Source organism: Plectropomus leopardus, chromosome 8, assembly GCF_026936395.1.
Source record: "Plectropomus leopardus strain MGB_pleo_1.0 chromosome 8, ASM2693639v1, whole genome shotgun sequence".
NCBI lineage: Eukaryota > Metazoa > Chordata > Actinopteri > Perciformes > Serranidae > Plectropomus > Plectropomus leopardus.
This window is the reverse complement of record NC_142183.1, coordinates 22,140,353-22,155,055: the sequence shown is the minus strand read 5'-3', so window position 1 is coordinate 22,155,055 and position 14,703 is coordinate 22,140,353. Positions and strand designations below refer to the sequence as shown.

Below are 14,703 nucleotides of genomic sequence, written 5' to 3'. Positions count from 1 at the left end.
TCAAGGGGACTGCCCAGTGGGCCTGATGGTGTTATTGATATCAAGAAAGGGATTTTACTAATAAAATTTCCCTATTTCTAAAATATCTTTAACATAGCTTATTAGAGGTCAGATCAACTGTATGCATCAGGGTCAGGTTTCCCAAGTCAGTTGTGTTTCCAACCTGACTTCAACCCTCCATTTATATGTACGTCCATAAACAATTTAAAACTTTATGTCTACCAAACAGGACTAGGTATTTAAATTATGAGTGCTGATAATGAGTTTCAGTACCATTATCAAAATTATTTCACATCAATAGTGTAGAGTTATTTTTACATTCACTATCACCAAAACACACTGACGTCTAACAAACCTGTTGAATGTATTTCCTTCCTTATAAAAATCCGCAACAGTAATTTGAAATTTAATTTTAAATGCTAAATTGTATAATATACAATTTAATGTATTACATTTACGAGCTAGTGTTGTTCTTCTTTGCTTTTGTTGGCGCATTCTTGGATTGGCCTACTGGGCACAGGCCCAGGGGCACAAAGTGTCAGGGGGCCCCATGGCCTTCTCTTGCAAAATGTCACTCAAATAACAACGAGGAAGAGACTCAGAAAGACCACTAACAGATGCAAAGGAACTGCAAGGAGACACAGAATTACTACACAAGCAGGCAGAATGACCACAAATAGACACAAAACAAATACAAGGAGACACAAAATGACTACAAAGCGACACAAAGTTACCTCAAAGGCATACAAAATTACCTCAAATAGACACAATATTACTTCAGGCAGACAATTTACTTCAAAGAAACACAAACCCCCCCCCAAAAGACACAAAAGTAACCCAGAGAGACACAAAATGAACTTGACATGAAATGATCTCAGACACAAAAGAAAGAAAAAAAGACATAAAATTACCTAAATGAGACAAAGTAACCTCAAAGAGATACAAAATTACCCCAGAGACACAAAATGAAAAAAAAAGACATTAAACAGCCACAAAGAGACACAAAACCCCCACAAAGTCTGTGTGTCTTCTTGCTCCTACATAGAAGAGGTTGTGGGCCCCTTTGCATATCTGTGCCCAGGGGCCCGTTGTCTCATCATCTGCCCATGGGCAAATTGTGATGCTTCTCTGCATGTTTCTGCCACCAACTGTTGATTAGCACAGCAGCGAAAAATCAATTGCAGGAATGTCTGTGACAGTTGTGCGTCCCCACGTGTGTGGAGAATATGAACACAACAGGGACCCACTTATTCAAAACATTTCTCCATAGTAAGCTACCAAAGGTCAGTCTTTGAAGAATACAAATCATTTTTATTTATACAACTGCAGCCAAACTAATCAAGTGTTACATTTTGTCTAAACACAATAACGGAGCTTAAATAAAATTCTGGTAAAAAGCACCATTTTAATCACAAAACTGATTCTCTGGTGTGCTGGAGCCTGATTAGCCAACTAACATCTAATAAAACATACTCATCACGCGGTGGTTCAAAAATTTCATTACTTAGAGCCTATATCTTTTAGAGAAATCTATATGCTTACTCTGGTGGTTTATGGAACACACCAGGGATCTAATCATGTTGTATTGCTTCTTTGACGCAGCCAATCCATAAGACAGGGCATCAATAGCTGACCATATGACAGCATGCAAGCCATGTGGAGGCTGCTGCGACCAGCACTGGAGAGCACAGAGCGTTTCCATGGAGTCAAAGCTCCTGTTGGGAGGTAATTAGATGCCTGTTGAGTCCCTACTTTGACACCCCCTCTTCTCTCTTTCATTCCATCAAAATCCCTTACCCCCAAACCCCCCCACCCCCTCTCTTTCTCTCTCTCTCTCGCTCCGTGATAGAGCAGCCGGCTGTGACAGAGTGCTTCCGCATGTGAACCCTGTCAGCCTCGACCTGTCAGCGGGATCACTCTCATCATCCCGTGTCAGTGGCAAAGCTGCTGCTGCATAGCCGAAGGACGTCCCAAGGCCTGTCAGGTACACAGGCCATCACGATGTTCTGTCCCTTTTTCAATTGAGCTCCTGCTGAGCTGAGGAGCTGTTTATGGAAGGTGGAGAAAAAAAAATCTAATGTATATATGACAAACCAGACGCACTGGTGAAGAGTTGTTAATTTTGGAATTTCCCCCATTTAACAGGAACACTGAGGTGATCCTTAAATAGAAAAAAAATGTACAAAAAGAGGAGCTTCCAGTCTACAATGATCTATTTTTTACTATTCACGATTTGCTTTCTTTATTGTTTTGTACTTTCCCCAAGAGACCTTCTCTAAATCGAAAAAATGTCTTGGCTTCAGCAAAAAAAAAGGAAGAACAAAAGACTGAGTGATCATTCACACATCCATCTAGCACAGCAGGGTGGGGGATGGGTTTCAATTCTATCCCAGGCTGGACAAGTGACTGATCATTTAATAAAAAATAATAATAATAATTAAAACAAAAAAGCTTGCTCCCTGTGTGTTTAACAGTCACTTAATAAACCAAAATTCCAAATGCACAAGCAGCAGAATTGCCAGTAGGATTTTGTAGTGGATTCCTGTTTTGACTGCTCCGCCACAAGGCAGTAGTGGTATTGTGTCATGTCCGTAAAGTAGAATAGCGTGTGATCTATGATTCCTCTGAACACACGCACACACAGAAGCCCCTGCCCCCCATACACACTCACACAGCCATAAACCTTGTGGTAGTAATAAAGCTGTCATTGCTACCAGACTAACAGCTAGTGTGTTTACCTCCCTGTCGACCTGCCCCAGACAGACCCTGCTCTCTCTCTCTCTCCCCACAAACACCCACTCACTGTGACTGGCCTCACTCTCTGGGAACTTGCCTCTCTCAATCTCACGTCGGACCGAGCGATGCCCTCATTAACAGCACACCTGTTATTCTCTGCAGACTTGGCCTGAATTGGAGGGAACATGTGCTGGAGTCTGTGTCTGTACCTGCAGACTTTTGACAGACCCCTAAATCGGATGAATCATGCCCGTGCAACCCCAGTCTACTGTTACTGTTAGAGCAAGCTGTCATTTCAATTCAAAACCTTATCACTAAGCAGCGAGGCATTATGGGAACAGCACAGACAAGTACAAATGAATAGATGCAACCTGAAGAGGAGACGGGAGAAAGGGGTCTTGATCACTGGAGGACAAAGTCAAAGGGTGCTGATGATGGCACAGGATTCAAATAATTCAGTGATTATCTCATGCAAGACTGGAGAGAATCAAAGCATCGATTTACTATTTTGTCCTTTCACAAAGGAAGCTCTCATTCAGCAAGCGTGACACAGAACAAAAAAAATGTTTTTCACCCTTCTGGGCATACAGAAGCATACGGCCAGTGAAGGTGAGCAAATACCCAGTTCCCAGGGTTGCATCCTAAACAGATGGGGTGGAGGAAATAAAGCAGAGCATGTGTTAAGACAGATTTGAGAGGAGCTGCTGCATTTTGGAGCTCCATACTAAAACAGCACGGACACGAAATGCGATGCCCCACTCCAGTGCTTCGTTCCTGTGGGGCTGGGAGGTGCAGCCTGCACTGAGGAGTGGAAGAGAGCTGAGGGTGTGGGAGCAGAAGTGCCTCAACTGGTAATATCAACAGCTAGAATTCCTCCCCACCCAACTGGTTTCTGACGGAGCCGGTCTTACTTTCATGCACCTTGCAGTAAGCTGCAAGAGACAGATAACAAATCCTTTTGGTTTGTATTGGTAAGCTGTGCAAGCTGCTGCATCGCCTTTGGATGGAAAAAAAAGGCTGCTTACCACCTCTTGGATGTTTTAGTGGATGATGCAGATTTTTTTTCAGTGAAGTGAAAATGTCAACAGTGCCGCACCTGTTCACTCTGTCCTACCTTTAGGAAGAATAGCAATACTCTGCACTTACATTTAATATGCAGAGAGTGATAGAGCCAAATCAGAAGTGAGTTTGCACAAAGCCTTTTCTCCCACGGTAATAAATACACGAGATAAGCTTTGCACCATGTATTCAGTTAACCAGCCCACAACAGTACAGCGTGTGACATTTGACTTATCAGTGGCTACTGTTATTGTTTTCAATGCCATCCATCGACTGCTAAAACGTCACCTGCCTACATAGCCAACATCCCCTCCTGTAAATGTGTCAGAGGCAGGAGACGCAGTGACTACAGCTCCCAAAATGAGCTGGGTCCCCTCACACGCCCTTTACACAGACCTGCACACCGCTGACTCACGCCACAGACTCCGATGCCTACATCGTAGTAAAGTGATGCAAGCAGCAGCTACGGCGTTTCAAACACGATAAGGGATCATGATGTCACCACTGTTGCTGGGAGGCTAAAGTTCGCACCGTGACGACAGTGTTCTCCACGGTAAATTGGACGTAAGCGTGGTAATGCTGATTATACAGCGCTGGATCAGCTCGCACGCTCACACATTCAACACAGCGAAGACTGCATACACACAAACACACACAGGCACGCGCACCGGCTGTGGGCGTGAGCGCAATTTCAATATGCTAATATGATAGTAGTGTGGTAATCTTGCTTTGATTCGCTACTCACCAGCACTACACTTTGATCCCCATCTTTGCTCCGACTTGTATCCGACGTCAATTCAATCAAACTGCCGCTCCAGATATTCCCAAATTAATTAGAAAACAGCCTGCTCAGCTGACATCAGTGGGAGAAGTAGAGCCGGACTCCACAGAGGTAGGCTACAGTCTGCTTGGCGTTAGTGGATGAAATGTCTGTTGATAGGAGCTTAAAAATGTTCCGACTCTGGGAAGGTTTCCACCGGTGAAGAACGGACAGAGACGGAGAGCTGTCGCCGTGAAAAAGTGCGTCCCTGAAGGCGTGGCGACAGTCCTGTCCTGCGCCACGGAGACACGGCGGACCGCACAGCACATCTACACGTCCTCAGTGCAAGTGACAAGACGGAGGAGAGGAGAGGAAACTACTCACACGCACGTCAAGCAAGTACAACAACTACACTTCCGCTATGTGGTTTTCAAAATAAGACACTCGTGGACGAACAGGAGTTGCAGTTTCTTTTATGGGTGGCGGAAGCACGCCAAGAAGGGCTGATCATAGGTGTAGACTCCGGGGAGTTGCAGGGGACACGCCCCCTTAGTATTTTGAGCATGTGCATGAGCAACACAAACATGGAAGTAGATGGGGATTTTTTTTTTTTTAACAAAATTGAACACTATAAATTGATGCACATATTTGTGCATGAAACTCATGCGAATGCTGGAAATTGATTGTCAATTTTCTGGCGGAAGACCCCTCACCCCCGTTTCATTATGTGCCCTCAAATGAAATCAGTGTCCTTCGGCCTGATTGGCCCCAAGGCAAAACTGAGCCTCAGGCCCCCGTCGACAAAATAAACACTTTTCCATCATTGCATCTCACACATTAAACATGGTTAATGTAGGAATTACAGTTAAAAATAGCCAACGTGCCAATGGCACGTTTACAAAAATATTGATTAATGTGTCTTGTGCTTATTCATAAAATAAATGAAAAGGAATTAAATTCATGTTCATAGCGCTTTGTGACTGCCAAACATAAATATTTCATTCAAAACTATAGTTTTGTAACACATTAGCCCAAACAGATTTGGAAGCAATCCACTTACGACACATACAATCTGCTTTAGGCTTCTGGTTCCTGGAACAAACTTAAATCGCTGTTTCTCATTAGATCTGTAATCACTGTCGGTGCTGAAATTGGCATTATCGGCATTATGTTTAATATTGGCCTATAGATTTTATTTTGAAGGGAAATTGATTTCCGGTAGTTTACTGTATCTCTGGTTTAATGCTGCCTTGGGCAAGCAAGCAAACAGTGGATGAGTCTCTCTCTCTCTCTCTCAAAACACAAGCGCGCGCGCGCGCACACACACACACACACACACACACAAACACACACACACAAACACACGCTTGCTCTCTCTCTCTCTTTCATTTCACAGGACCACAGCTTGTATCCCTGTTATACCTGACTGACCATTTCACTACTTACTATTTTAAAGACAATTAGACAGTTTCATTTCTGTGTGATGTAGTTACATGTACTGGGCTGTTTTAGTCACTGTGGTTGTGAAAAAGCATACCATATGTTCACCAGTGGGTCTGTGATTTCAAAGCACATATAAGAGGCTAAACAGGAATGTTAATTTATTATTCAAAATTGTTCTTTGGTCTGCTAATGAGTCATCCCATTATACACAAGCTCCAGACCGGAGAGGTTATCTAAACAGTCGTGGGCGCATTACAAGAAACAATGGGCACTCTTTTCATTTGTAATCCTCCTCCATCCTGAGTGACACTCGCTAACCGTGACCCCTCAATGAAAGGGCCGACTCTGAATATGGAAATGGGACTCTGACATTAAGATCTGGGCTGTATTTCCATTAAAACCACAGTTAATTATTACCATTCGCCTAATTCAAACAACAAGGGAATGTGCAAAACCTCCCCCCTGAGTGGACATGAGAAGCCTGTATAATGGGTTAAGGCAGTGGGCTATTGCCTGGTGTTACCTTGGCTGCTACTGTCATGTTTTTTTTTTTTTGCAAGGTTGAAATGTAAGTTAGGGGGGTAATTAATTTGAAGCGAAGTGTTGTAGCGAAAGAGAGGGAGTGGGGGGGGTGAAAGAGAAATAATTAAGTGGATGGGATGCAGAGTGGTAAAGGTCCTTGTCGGGCCATAAGAGGCTGTGTGAGCTGCTGTCCCTGGAGCTTTGATGCCTGCTGCTGGGCCCGCAGGGTGAGGGAGAGGATGGGTCTGACATTGCAGCAGAGGACAGAGATGAAATACTCTGTCTCACATGTATACATACATAGAGCCTACATGGGCAGTGAAGCAGATGCCGAGGGTGCTGTTACAGAGAGTGGTCAGAGTTATCCCCCGGTGTGTCCGGGGCTTTGTTTAACATGTGTATGAACATCTATTTGTTTCTTGCCCTGTTCAATTTTTTTTTATAGATCCCAGATCTCACAAGCTAATTTGGTGCAAACAATGTTATCATAATTGCTAGACATGATTGCCAAACTGACAAAAAAAGATACAAAATATAATAAACCTTCAAATGCCAAATGTCTTACCCCATCCTAAAACCAATCATTAAAGGGACAGTTCACCCCAGAGTCAAATATATTGATATAATTTTTCCTCTTTACGTATGTGATGATATTTATTAATCTAGAAAGTCTTGGTGTGAGTTGCACAGTGTTGGAGACAACATCTGCACAGATGTGTGACTTCTTTACACTGTGCAGAAGGAAGCGTGCATCTACGAGAGGCTCATGCTCGTGACAGTGCGAGATGTAAACATTAACCGCTTCGACTGAGCTGTAACGTTATCGAGCTCAGTGGTGCTGGGTGAGCTAGCAATAGACGCGCGCTTCCTTCTGTGCCTGATATAGTTGGCGAGTGTAGTTTGGCAGAGAGAAAATAGCTCTCACATTAACCTGCTCACAACTAGGTGTATGGATTACCTTGAGTAACCATAATTTCTGGAAAGAGACATTGCTATTGAGTTTTTAAAATCTGTTTTTTTTTTGTGACCATGTGAACAGACGTGACTATTTCAGGTACACAATAATGATTCAGCCTACATATGAGGAGGCACGTGAAAAACTTGATGTATGTTTGAGCTGCTGATGTAAGTTTGATTATGAGGATGTGTGCTGCAGTTTCAGACATTCACTCACTTACTCTGCCTCTCTAAACTTCGCCTGCCTCTTAGGTTAGTTCCCCTTGTGTGTGTGTGTGTGTGTGTGTATGTGTGTGTGTGTGTGTGTGTGTGTGTGTGTGTGTGTGTGTGTGTGTGTGTGTGTGTGTATTTGTGTGTAGTCACTTGAACTGAAGCCTCAACTAATGATTACACAACAGAGCATTGTGGTGCCCTTGCACATGTGAGAAGGGCTCTTGTTATAGTTTCCAAACAGCTTTTCTAGAATAGCAGAGGAAGCAGACAGAGGCACATTCAAATGTTTCACATCGCCTCTGCTCCCCACTCTCCCCTCGCTGGCTCGCATTATTCACTGAAGGTGTTGCAACAGTATCAGTGACGGATGCTGATTGCAGCTTTCACACTTACAATGTCTCAAAGTTTGTTTGCTATTTTCCCCTCTCTGTGTCTTTTATCAAAATCATTTGCATGCAGTATGCAACACCCACATTGCGCCTTTATCAAAAACTGTTGCTTGGTCCCTGCACAAGGGAACAACATCCCAGGGAAGTGCTGTTAATAAACTTGACACTTACAGATCAAATCAAGGCCCATCAGCCAGAATAGTTGAAAATGTGTTCACAAATATAGTCCTCACAGAAACTGCATCTTTCCAACCGTATTAGCACAGTGATAAAGCCATTTTAGAAACAACTTCAGTAACGCTTAAGACTCATTTAAACTCCCCTTACCTACAAAAATAGATACATCCATTTCAAACATGTAATTATCACTGCCCTCAAATTCCCATGCACTAGATGCCACTAGAGGGCAGAGTCAAAAGTTTTCAGACGACAAACGAGGCTACAGTGGAAGAGGTTGTAATAATGTATCTTCTAATGGTGGCAGCATCGGTGGTCAGTGAGGCCATTAAATACATTGCGACATGTGGACAATGAATTCTTTTCACTATATTACTGATAAGCTCTATTCTGCCATTTTGTAAATGTCTTCTTCTTCGTCTACGGTCATATCTTGCTTGATGAAAAAAACAGCTTGACTAGCTTAAAATGGCTAAACTGACTGACTTGCTTGTTCGACCAGGCTAAGGTATGGGGTTTTTTTGGCATAATTTGTGATGGAGATGGTCATACCAGCTTGTGATTGTCACTCTGGCTGGTTTATTTATAGTAGTTCCTGTAAAGTTGAAAACCAAATAAATGCCCGTGAGTATGGAGAAATAACAGTGTCATGATAGGGAAGTATGAAAAGCAAAGGGCATAAATTGTTTAAGTCTACTGTCACGGGATATGCATAAAGATACATGTGCGCAGCTTGATAGGCTGGTCACACCAGCAAGTCCGGCTGGTGGCCCACCCAGTAAGCCATCAAAGACCAGCAAGAACTGGATCAGGACCATCTAAGACCGTCTTTGACCAGCTAAAACCAACCAAACCATCAATTTTGCATCTCTTACAAATATATATCACTTGTAAGGGGCTGTAAGTTCTACTAAACAAAGTAGGTTTTCAGTTTGATGCTACAAATACATGGCACTGTGCAGTTAGACCCTGCTAATCGTGCTGTATGTGGAAAAAAATAGTTGTAACATTCAAGGAAGTGGGCCTGTGATGTAACATGAGGATGTTCTGGTAGAGACTGTTCAGCAAAACTTCCCCTGTTCACAACAGGACAGACTGACGACGAGCTGCCAGAGGATGAGTGGGAGGAAAGAGAGAAAAGAGAAGAAGCATTCAGGAGAGAGATAGCTACATTGAAAAGCATGAATAGGAAGCGCAAAGACTTCACAGGACAGATTCCTGGAGGCTTTGCTTCTATAAGAGTTGAGAGACCTTTGCTGTCTGTCATTTGTTGGTCCACTGCTACTTGTGAAGAGCGCAAGCTGGCCAAAGTGTTGTTGGTGCCAGATCCCAGTCTAGTCCGCCGCCCTGGCCAATCAGTCCTATTTTCCCCAGGCGCCTTTCTGTCTCCTCGGGCGAATGGCTCAGTCTGTACGCCACCCGTCCTGTGTACCCCCTTTCAGAAGAGGGGGATAAACAGAACGAGGTGTCAAAAAAAAAAAAATGCTCTTTTGAGGGGGTTGAGGAGGGAAGGGAGGGTTGTCTGACACTCCCTGCCGTAGGCCCCCCTCTGGCAGGCAAATTTGGAGAGTGGCGAGGACTGAACAGACACAATAACAAGACCTAAGAGACTGACAGCAGGAGCCATCATACTGTGTTCCAGGCTAAGACAAAGAGGGTCAGGACAATGCGACATGGAGTTGATGACACAAGTGTGTATGTTTTGCTTGTGTTTTTGGAAAGACTGAAAAAATGACAAAATCCTCCAAATTTTTGATATATAGAGTATTACTTTTACTAAAGCTATACGTACCACCAAGGGCATAGATTTTGTTTTTAAAATTGGAGGGGAAACATATGATGAGGAGGAGGTTGGAGGATCAGCTGTTTCCTTAAAATGAGTGTGCTTGATTATGTTGATATACAAGGGGAACTTTAGACAAACAAAATAACTGAGAACGATTCTCAGACATCCCCGTTTAGAAACTGAATTTAGAGCTGAACCTTTTATAGAGCTCAAGCGGAAATCTCATAGCCCGCCCTGTGATCAAGTGTTTAGATAGATATCAAGAACACAGTTACAAGCAAATCTAGTTTCTAAATGTCAAAACTTGACATACCAAACTTTCTCCCCATCAGGTAGTTTCTAAATCTAGGTTATATTTGGTTTCTGGGGCATCGCGTCTTTTTGTCTGCGTCCATATTGACTCATTGACAGTGAAGAGTTCTGAGATAAAAGCTACCGGTACCTAAAATGTGTGGAAGCTCAAAGAGAGCTGTCCCATATTTGTAGTACAGGAAGAACATCAGAGGATTGTCAGTTTTTTCCCAGGCAAGTGGTAGTTTTAGCCTTTTTTCATTTCTGTGCAACAGGCAATGTGCACAATCATTGCACTGCAGTTAAAATGACTATGTGCATTTCTCAGTGTTTGCAACAGATGTGATGAGACTAAGAGAAATACCCCTTTTTTACCAAGAGAAGCATGTGTATGCAGGTTTTTTAAATGTTCAAAAAAAATGTTAGAAATAGATGTTAGGCTCTTTTCACTTTGTAGACCAGAGCTGTTTACTGCAGTCTGCAGTAGATGAGTATGCCTTTCGTTTTTTTATTCTTATTTTTTCATATGTCACAGACGGGCCAGAAAAAAGGATTGGTAAACAGAAAGCAGCATGGAGGCCAGGGAAAATCTTGTGGTGGTTACTTCCTTTTCATATCTCACTTATTCAGTCTCTCTTTCAAACTCAATGTCAACTTACGCCTGGAACACACTGACTGCGTACACTGAATGAAACCTCCCTGAACTGCAACTTGCTGCACGCTCACGGTGTTCACACTGGTAGCGTTTATAAATTTGTATTTCCTCATCTCCATGACAGATAAAGACATTGAAACTGTAAAAAAAAAGGTGGTAAAGAGTCAATATAGTTATCAAAACAGCATTTCACGGTCTATTTCTGCTGACAACCATGCACAGCACACTGACAAAAAGGCAAGCCGTCATTTCTTAAGATGTGCCACAGCTGACAAGCAGCTGAGACGCACCTGACCAGCACTGCTCAGCCAGACAGGGTGGCTGCTCTAATTTGTTAACAGAACCCCCCCAAAAGTAACAGGTTCTGCGACACTTACACACTGCTCATGTGGGCTGTATGTTCTAGGCCTTTAATTTAAATGATGTTCGAGTGCTGGCTGGACACAGGCAGATGGTATTTTGTGGCACCCTGTCATTGCATCGCATTAAAAAGGGGCTCAAATTAGCGAGTCCACCCATGTGTCGTATTTCCATTACTGCTGATCGAAACCAGTCGGAGGTGGAACCGATAAATACTTGTGACTACTGCAGAGTCATTTGTCACGGGATTGAATCCCAATTGTAACCTTTCCCATTAAATACAAAAGCCAGATATTTGTGTGTTAGTTTGTTTTTTGTTCAGTGGCAAAGGGCCTAAAGAGGAAGAAGACGAAAACTGATTGTAATTGCTTTTACAATTGACTGTGTTAGAAGAGGTCTTGGTGATTCAGCGAGCCCTCTTTAACCTTTTGTGTATGTGTGTGTTGGGGGAGTGCAGGAGAAAGCTTTATCATTCTGAGTCTTCTCTCCTCATCTGCATCCTGCCACCTGTCATTAACAACCGGAGGAGACTGTGATGACAAGCATCTATTCACAGGCTCATCCTCCCACACAGCACTTATCCCGGCTATTCAGTCAAAGGGGAAGATGTGATTTAAGACGTTATTGTCATGTGCATTGTATGCCGGGACGTCAATCACATGCTGCGCTTTCAAGCAGGGATCATAATCCCTCTGTTTGCTGCAGGACTCACATGGTGAAGGGGTCTGTCTGTGTTTAGCCTGCCCAGGACGGAGCTCCATTGATGGGCTACCGGCCTCTGACACTCTCCCTGTGGTTCTGGGATCGGCAGGGTTCAGGGGATTACATGAGCACACGGAGGGAAATGTGCTCTCCGCTCGAGGACATGGGGTTTCAGATTTGTTCTCTTCAACCCTCAAAAAAGCTTAGATTAGGAAAACAATTAATAAAGTTCTATCAAAATATTTTCAATATTGGAGAAATTCTCTTATATCAAACCCATTCAAGCGGAGGAATCTTTGTGATGTATCTCTGCTGTTTTCAGGAAAGAGAAGAATTATTTGATGTTTCAGTCGATGTCTTTCCTCCTCATCAAAGACACAGATGCATTACCAGCACTGAAATCCATGCCAGCTGCAATATTTAGCAGGACTAAAGGGAGAAGATGTGTACTCTTGTTTGTCAAACAGCCTCGTGAATCTTTTCTGTTGTTTTCTTGTGCATACAATGATTTCAGGGCACGGGTGTGTTTTACTCTAGCTGCTCTGACATGGTTGTGCCTGACAGTTTCTGACATGCGTCATGTCTTATGTTGATACTGAGTCGGAGAGAGAGGATATGGGACTGATTGGTTCATACTGGGTCACTCACTGGTGAAGCTCCAGGAATCCATGTTGACAGCTCTGGTCCTGACATCATGTATCTCCCAAGGCTTCGGAGCGCACACGCTGTACAAAGCGCACATCTCAGAGGAAGTCGTTCATCACTAGAAATTACAGGTTGATATCAAATAAGACTATTCAGAGTTGCCTGACACACTCATTTGTTATATACTGATTACTTTAAGTACTTTGTAATTTCAAGTGTAATTACATTAACTTGAATGATGTGCACGCAGAATAATTAAGAGCACTGACAGGAGATAAAGGCTGAATGATAAAGCTTAACTGCCACTAGAAGATTTATTTATATTGTACACTTGGATCTGTATGAAAAAACCCAACAACATTGGGCCTCATTTATTGTTCTTAAGAAGAAATTTCTTCTTAAAACCCACTGACAGTTTTATGATATTCCGACATTGACCAGTGTTTTCTAGTTTGGGATTTGTCCTGAGGTAAGAGCAGAATCTAAACTCATGCATTTAGGTGGTGACATGTTTGTGCAAAGTAATTTTTATTGTGTATTGTGTTTTCTTCAATTCTACAGTTGTAATAATACTACAGGATTTAAATTACAATAATGTTTTTTAATAGTTACTTGAAAGATTTTACAAAAAAACATTATGGTAGGCTATTTTAGAAAAAAACGCCATGTAATAATGAGTGACTGATCATGCTATTATAGGCCCAATGTTTACTGCTGCTGCAAGATGATGCAGATGAGGAGACCACATAGATCTGCAAGTATTTGCAGAGTTTTACAAGGAAAAGCCCGCCCCCCTTCAGCGTTCAGCATCTCTGCTCTGTGTTTGGTAAATTTTTGTTTTGGCACTAAGATTTGAGATTGAACCTTTTTTTTTCTTTTTTTTCGAAACTTCAGTTGTGCACCCCTCTCCAAAAACAGCATTCACTGTACGAGTATTAGCATCCCATGCATTTTTTGTGTGTGCATGATTTTATGTACACCACTGATGCTACTAAATATAACTGTTTGATTAGCATTCACTTCCCACAGAAGTTTTCCTAATGTTTGTAACGTTATGTGTTTTATGCTATGTTTAAGACTTAACCGAAAGTGAAAAACATCTATCCTCTCTTCAAAGCCAAACTCCAATACTAAGATTTTTTTTAGTATAAATGCGTGATTTTGGAAGTACTTAGAATATGACTGGAAAAATGAGACTTGGATTATACTGCACAAGTTATGAGAGAGTTTGTAACAGGATGTTTTGATAAAGTTTTACAGTTCAATAAATCAACGTTTGCTGCTCCCATTAAGGCATGTGAGAAACAGTTTTCCTAACATATGCAAGGAAACATAGCATCACTGACTGATATACAAATTATAAAAAAGTTTTCCTGTAAGACCACATCAGAAATCTGATGCAGAATTTTCTTAGGATCCTTCTCTAGAAGAAACTTTAGAAAAAAATGCTATTTTTTATATAGGTGAATGAGGCCCATTGTTTCTCATGACTCTTGCACAGTTAGTTTTGTCTTCTGTCCTTGACAGCTGCAGTTATTTATGAGTGTTTCATGAGTGGAGGCTCATTGTGGAGTCAGTGAATGTCTTATGGACGTTAAGGGCATGAAGGTGTTGTGGTGCAGTCACTGCTGCATTTCTAATACTTAATAAAGGTCTGTAAAAGAGGACCTACAGTCTAAAAGCCATTTAACATGGATCACACATGTATACCTGAATCTCAGTATGAGGTGAACGATGTTTTCTCTCTTTCTTCTCTGTGTCCCCTGTCACTCATTCTGCAATAAAACCTTTTCAGCATGGATACTTAAAAGATAGCCAGAAGGATACAGAATGCATCGAGAGTGCTGAACTCTTTTTATTTCATATTGAATGGCTATTACTGATTGCCTCTGGCCTTCTTCTTTCTTCAGCGTACTGAACTGCCTCATAACACTTTTTCTTCTTGTGTATTCATCTTACTTTCTTTCTTTTTGTCTCTCTGGTTCTGCCCTCAGACCACTGCCTTTAT

The 14,703-nt window shown here is 42.3% G+C and overlaps 1 protein-coding gene across 2 annotated transcripts in view; it reads right to left on the bottom strand.

Moving 5' to 3' along the window:
• Window positions 1–14,703, bottom strand: part of LOC121948507 (ras-GEF domain-containing family member 1C-like) — a 68,439-nt gene that overhangs the window by 20,681 nt on the left and 33,055 nt on the right. Inside the window, exon 1 of one of the 2 annotated variants that reach the window (XM_042493911.2) lies at window positions 4,541–5,004. The exons of the other annotated variant lie outside the window; for it this stretch is intronic. The gene's annotated coding sequence lies outside the window, so the exon portion shown is untranslated. Of the gene's footprint in view, window positions 1–4,540; window positions 5,005–14,703 lie in introns of those variants that run through there. 2 annotated transcript variants of the gene reach the window in all.